General features: G+C 42.9%; 1 protein-coding gene across 1 annotated transcript in view; it reads right to left on the minus strand.

Annotated features, from left to right (window-relative positions):
* The window catches only part of znf536 (zinc finger protein 536), a 216,622-nt gene extending 211,056 nt beyond the window's left edge, over positions 1 to 5,566 (minus strand). The window contains exons 1-2 of the mRNA XM_086278038.1: positions 5,473 to 5,566; positions 3,233 to 3,333 (exon numbers count right to left, since the gene is read on the minus strand). The gene's annotated coding sequence lies outside the window, so the exon portion shown is untranslated. The remainder of the gene's footprint in view (positions 1 to 3,232; positions 3,334 to 5,472) is intronic.
* Positions 5,567 to 5,776: the final 210 nt, after the last annotated feature.

A 5,776-nucleotide genomic window follows, 5' to 3' on the forward strand; every position in this document is an offset into this window, starting at 1 on the left:
GCACGAGTTAGTGGCAGAGCAGGTGATGCATCTGAAATGTTCACATCTACACTTTATAATACAGCACACACTCGCCTGCAATGTGATGATGTGCGTAGAGGAAACAATAAGTGATACTTTAATTTTAGGTCATGTGTCAGTAATAATGGATTGGATTTATATAGCGCTTTACAATGCCACTATTCATTCACTCACTGGTGGAGGCAGCTACGGTTGTAGCCACAGCTGCCCTGGGGCAGGCTGACAGAAGCGAGGCAGCCATATCGCGCCATCGGCCCCTCTGGCCATCACCAGTAGGTGAAGTGTCTTGCCCGAGGACACAACGACTGAGACTGTCCGAGCCGGGGCTCGAACCGGCGACCTTCCAATTACAAGACGAACTGCCAACTCTGGAGCCACGATCGGTACGATAAGTAACTATATTTAATGCATGAAATCTGTAAGTACTGCATCATTAGTTTTGCAGGAAAACAAACAATATTTCTCCATCTTACACTGAAGATCTTCTTCCTGCCTGAAGAGGAAGCACTCCTTGGCTCCATCATGATGAGGTCACACAGAGAAAATAAAAGGACTAACAGAGCATCCATCACACACATCAGCATAATGAAGTAAAGATGTAAAAAGGCCGAATTAATCCACTCCATAATACTCGTCTGTGTCCCGTAAAGTACAGAGTACTTATGACAATTTGTTTGTTTTACCTCAGAATTACTATAAAAATGAAAAATACTTGACTCATGCAGTACTTTGATTTATTTTCAGTATAATTACTTTTACCCCTTATTCTAGTGTGCCGGTTTATAGGTAAATATAATTTTAAATAAATTATAAATTGCATGTGATCACTTACAACCTCAGTTGGAGGCTGCATCACTGATCAATTTAGCAGATAACATGAAAACCAAACCATAAACGTGATAAAGACCCACCTAAGGCACTGCCCTGGTTTCTGTGGCTGACCCTTACCACACCTGTGGTTACAGGTAACCTTTCAAAGGTCTGAATGACTGAGACACACGAACGTTTATTATTGTAGTTGTAGCAGACAGCAGCGATTATTCTCCAGGTTCTCAGCCTGCGGCATGCTCTGGTTAAACTGACCACGCCCCCTCCCGGCTCACAGAACAGGACCAGCTGCAGTCTGAGATGGAGGACGTGGACTCTCTGCAGAGCGGCCTGGCCACCAACTCAGTCATTGGGAGAACACGTGTCGAGAGGAGATGGTTAGAGGTGACTGAATCTTTAAAAATCAGCAGTAAAGAGCAAAAATCCATCGTCCTCGGCTTTCAGATGAAATTCACTATAAAAGGCTGAAAACTAGCAGCAGCAGCAGCGTGACGCTGAGATGGAAAGTTTGATTCCTGCAGCCTGTGAGGACGCTCGAGTGGCTCCAATAAATATAATTTTATCAAAAGAAAAAATAAAGTAAACACGGCACAAAAGAAGACTTTGAAGCATGTGAGTCATCTCTGAAACCGCTGAAAACAAAGGTGGATGGAGCAACGGGCAGCAGCCCCCCGCCCACCCCTCTGTATATAATGTCTGCCACATTTTAACTTCCTCTCTATCCAAGCAACTTTCCTGTGTTTTGTATATGCTGTCATTTTCCAGACTGTTGGCTGTGACATATGAAATGTCGACCCGTGCACCTGCAGTTTGGGATCAGATAATCCAGTCGGAGCTCGGTTTAGCTGCATATCAAAGAGCGTGTTTATAGCCAGTGTTTATCTTATTGTCCGAGCAGTGTTTGCACGACACATCATGGAGAACATTATTCTTAAAGTGAGCCACATTCAAAAACAAAATTGTGAAATCTGATTAGGGCAGCGTCCCTGCAGAGCACCACGTCGGAGTCTCCCCGGATCAGAGCGCCGTGCATCCGTCATGCTATAGAAGCTGTATACAGAGAGCGGGTCAGCTATAATAAAACGTCTTGTTGTGGTTGCGTGTTGGCGAACAATTGCTCTTTCTCCAGATTCCAAGCCAAACCTCAGCGACAGACAGGAAACACTAAACCAGGACATATATCCTCCCTCCACATAGTGTTTACAACTCAGTACAATACGTTTCTGCTAAATCACCAAACACGGCGGGGCAGCGGGGAGGACAAAAGACAATCTGGACGCTGATAATCTCCCACTTAGAAAAAGAAGCAACAGTAAATAACCCGAGCGAGCGCATGCCAGCGGAGCAATAGGCTACGAGCGTGTAATGTTTAACTGAGCAATAACAGCAGAAAAGAGGGAGTTATAATCCTAAGTGTCTCCTATATTAGCGCAGATGAATCTAAAGTTAATATGAACAGGGGCGAGGTTATAGCACCTTCCTGAACGGTGCCGCAGCGCACCACGGCACAGCGGAGCCCGGAGGCAATAGGCAGAAACATAAGAGAAATGGAAAGGCTGAGCAATTCACCCAAAGGGATTAGATTTTAAATAGATATCAGCCCATATACGATTTCCTCTTTCTGTCTCTTGTCTGTAAGTGGGTGTAATTTGGAGTGCGTAATGAAGGAAAACGGAGCTATAGGTTAATCTCATTGACCTCCACACTCTGGGGACGGCGGGTTATAGTTAGGCGATATTCACCCATCTCCCCCGCCGGCGCGCTCCGCCTGCCCTCAGAGAGGTAATGAAAGTTGTGAAAGTGACTCGGAGCAGTGGGAAAGAAATACAGTTGTTCCAGTAAAGGGACATAAAGCCCGAACGGAAATTCGCTCAGCAGGACTAAAGCAGGCAGCAGAATTCAGCTTAAACGTCCAGCAGGCTGCGCGCTCACTGTTAACGTTACAGAGACAAAAACCCCAGGGACAGATTAGGAAGGGGCGGGAGGAGGCTAAAGGTGTGTGCACACAGGAATTGTTTCAGCTGCTTTTTACTGTCATCCATCAGTCAAACAGAGCTCATGCTGAGTCGTCTCCTGGCTCTGTTAAACATGTCTGACAGTCAGGATCTGAGTTTTCTGAAATCTCAAAACTTTGATCTGGACATTGCGGTTAGCGGCACCACTCCAACAGCTCCAGCAGCTGGCTAAGGTTTTTACTCTCCAACGTGCACCCACGAGCCTAACATGACCCTCCACATTGGGCATTGAATTCAGTAAAGGTCAAATTGTGCACCTTCTGTTAGCTTAACTGTTTTCACACATATATGAAGGCTAAAGGAGTTAGCAGAACAGAAGTTAAAACATTATTCAAAAGAGACAAACTTCTGACTTAATACTGTTTTACCTCCAGATGTCCATCTTCGAGTTGATTGCCATATGCGAATATGATTAATCATGGGGATGGTGCGCTGTCTGTGATAAAGCCTGCTTTACTTGCTTGTCATGCTGGAAGTGAAAAAAAAAACTTTTAAGTGGCCTGAAGGTCGGCAGTGATTTCTAAAGAATTTCTATTTCAAGGTTCAAGGTTCTTTATTCGTCACATGCATAGTTATACAAGTATAACACACAGTGAAATTGTAACCTGATACGCTCCTCGATTTGTGCAAAAGGGGGGGGGGAGAGACGAAGAACATTATATATTATATACATTAGGTGAATGTGCAGTAGTAGCATTGTATTTAAGGAAAGCTAAACGCAAACTGACTGATTACACACCATTATAAGGACCGGGTGAAATCAAACAGGTACAGAACGAAGTATAAACATAGAAAAGCATATAAGAGCTGACAAGAGCTGGCAAAATAACAACAGCAGATGGTTATAAGCTAACATTATGCCAGCTAATGTTTGACATAAAAATCACGCTATCCCTCTGATAAATAGTATGATAACATTCTCACATCAAGTTTATTCACTAAGCATCTGAGTTCAACAATTTTACATCCACTTCAAAGACAGTTTCACTAACGCTGGCTAACACTAGCTAACAGAGGCTAAAAGTAGTAAGTAGAGGCTAACATGATCAAACAGCAGCTAATAAAGGCTAACAATAGCTAACAGATGCTAATAGCACAAAACAGCAGCTAATAAAAGCTAAAAAGTAGCTAGGAGATGATAACAGTAGCTCACAGCACAAAAACAGCAGCTAATAAAGGCTAAAAATAGCTAAGAGACGCTAATAGTAGCTCACAGCACAAAAACACCAGCTAATAAAGGCTAATGATAGCTAACAGAAGCTAACAGTAGCTCACAGCAGCTAATAAAGGCTAACAATAGCTGACAGAAACTAACAATAGCTCACAACAAGCAAAAAAGCAGCTAATAAAGGCTAACAATAGCTATCAGATGCTAAAAGTAGGTCAGAGCAGCAAAAACTGCAGCTAATAAAGGCTGACAATAGCTAACAGAAGCTAACAGTAGTGCACAGCAGCAAACACAGCAGCTAATAAAGGCTAACGATGGCTAACAGAACCTAACAGTAGCTCACAGCAGCTAATAAAGGCTAACAATAGCTGACAGAAACTAACAATCCGGTCGTTAAGTGATGACGTGACGAATCCTACTTCCGGGCCTAAAGTAGTCTGCGTTTAATATGGCTTTTGTGTTGTTAACATGTTTAATGTTATGTATTTTCTTCTATTTAATCTCAAAAAGCTCCTAAAACAGTCAGTGATCACTGTTGACCTCCCTCGGCTTTTATTACCGCTAATCATTTATTTAAGCTCAGTTTTTAAAACCTTAGGCTGTAACTACAGCCCAACCCATGCAGCAGTATATGAATGACTAACCTCGTATTGTGGATGGATTATCTCAGTTGTTCTCCTGGCTGAAGTTTGGTCCGTTTACAGCATCCTGCCATGCGATTACATTTGTTCCTGACCACCGAGAACACTCACGTTAACTTTTATCGAGTGGAAAAAAAGTTAGCTTGTTTATATTATGCTAAAATAGCTGTGTCGCTAGCGGTCACGTAGCACCAGCTAGCCAAACTTCAGTAAGCCTACAAACGTCACTGCTGTTTAGTTTTCTGTCTTCATTTATGTTGGAAGTGATAACAGAGCTTTAGGTTTGAATTTGTTTCCAAAACCCCGCAGTCAGGACATGCTATATTGTATTCAGATAGAAGCTAGCGAGCTAACTTCCTTCTAACATCTAACTCCATTAAATGTCATAAATTCCGTTTTCATGGATGCCTGGATGATAAACTCAATTGTTACACCTGGTAGAGCAGAACGCTGATCATTTTATTAAAGATGAAAGACTTTAGACAGTTTTTCAACTCTCAGTAATGCCATAGTGATCGTTTGATATATGGACCTGCAGCGGAGTTTAGGCCCAGACACGGCTAGTGACGTCAGACTTAACGACCGGATAGCTCACAGAAAGCAAAACAGCAGCTAATAAAGGCTAACAATGGCTAACAGATGCTAACAGCACGAAAACAGCATCTAATAAAGGCTAACAATAGCTAACAGATGCTAACAGCACGAAAACAGCATCTAATAAAGGCTAACAATAGCTAACAGATGCTAATAGTAGCTCACAGCAGCAAAAACAGTAGCGCTTAATGACACATGCACATACCCTCAACAGCTCACATCAGTATGGCAGTCAGAAATGCGCTTGTCTGTCTCATCAAATCCTATCGGACTCCTTTCACAAAGTTTTAAAGCCTCTTCCAGAGTAAGTAAAGCAGGACATTTACAGCTGAGGTAAGCAGCAGAGCCTTTGGCAGACAGGGAAAGTCTCTGGGGCGGATCCGGCTCGTTATGGTGTGTAGCCTAAGTTTAATCTCTATTGGCTGACAGCCCCTCCAAATTATTCACTGAACAGGAGGGATAAGAAAACAAAACGCGGCACACTTCAACCAACTAACATGTAACAGAGA

This window comes from Aulonocara sp. 'chitande type north' Nkhata Bay, linkage group LG1 (assembly GCF_057382095.1).
Source record: "Aulonocara sp. 'chitande type north' Nkhata Bay isolate Kocher_YH1m ecotype deep benthic linkage group LG1, A_spYH_male_GT1.1, whole genome shotgun sequence".
In the NCBI taxonomy this organism is placed as follows: domain Eukaryota; kingdom Metazoa; phylum Chordata; class Actinopteri; order Cichliformes; family Cichlidae; genus Aulonocara; species Aulonocara sp. 'chitande type north' Nkhata Bay.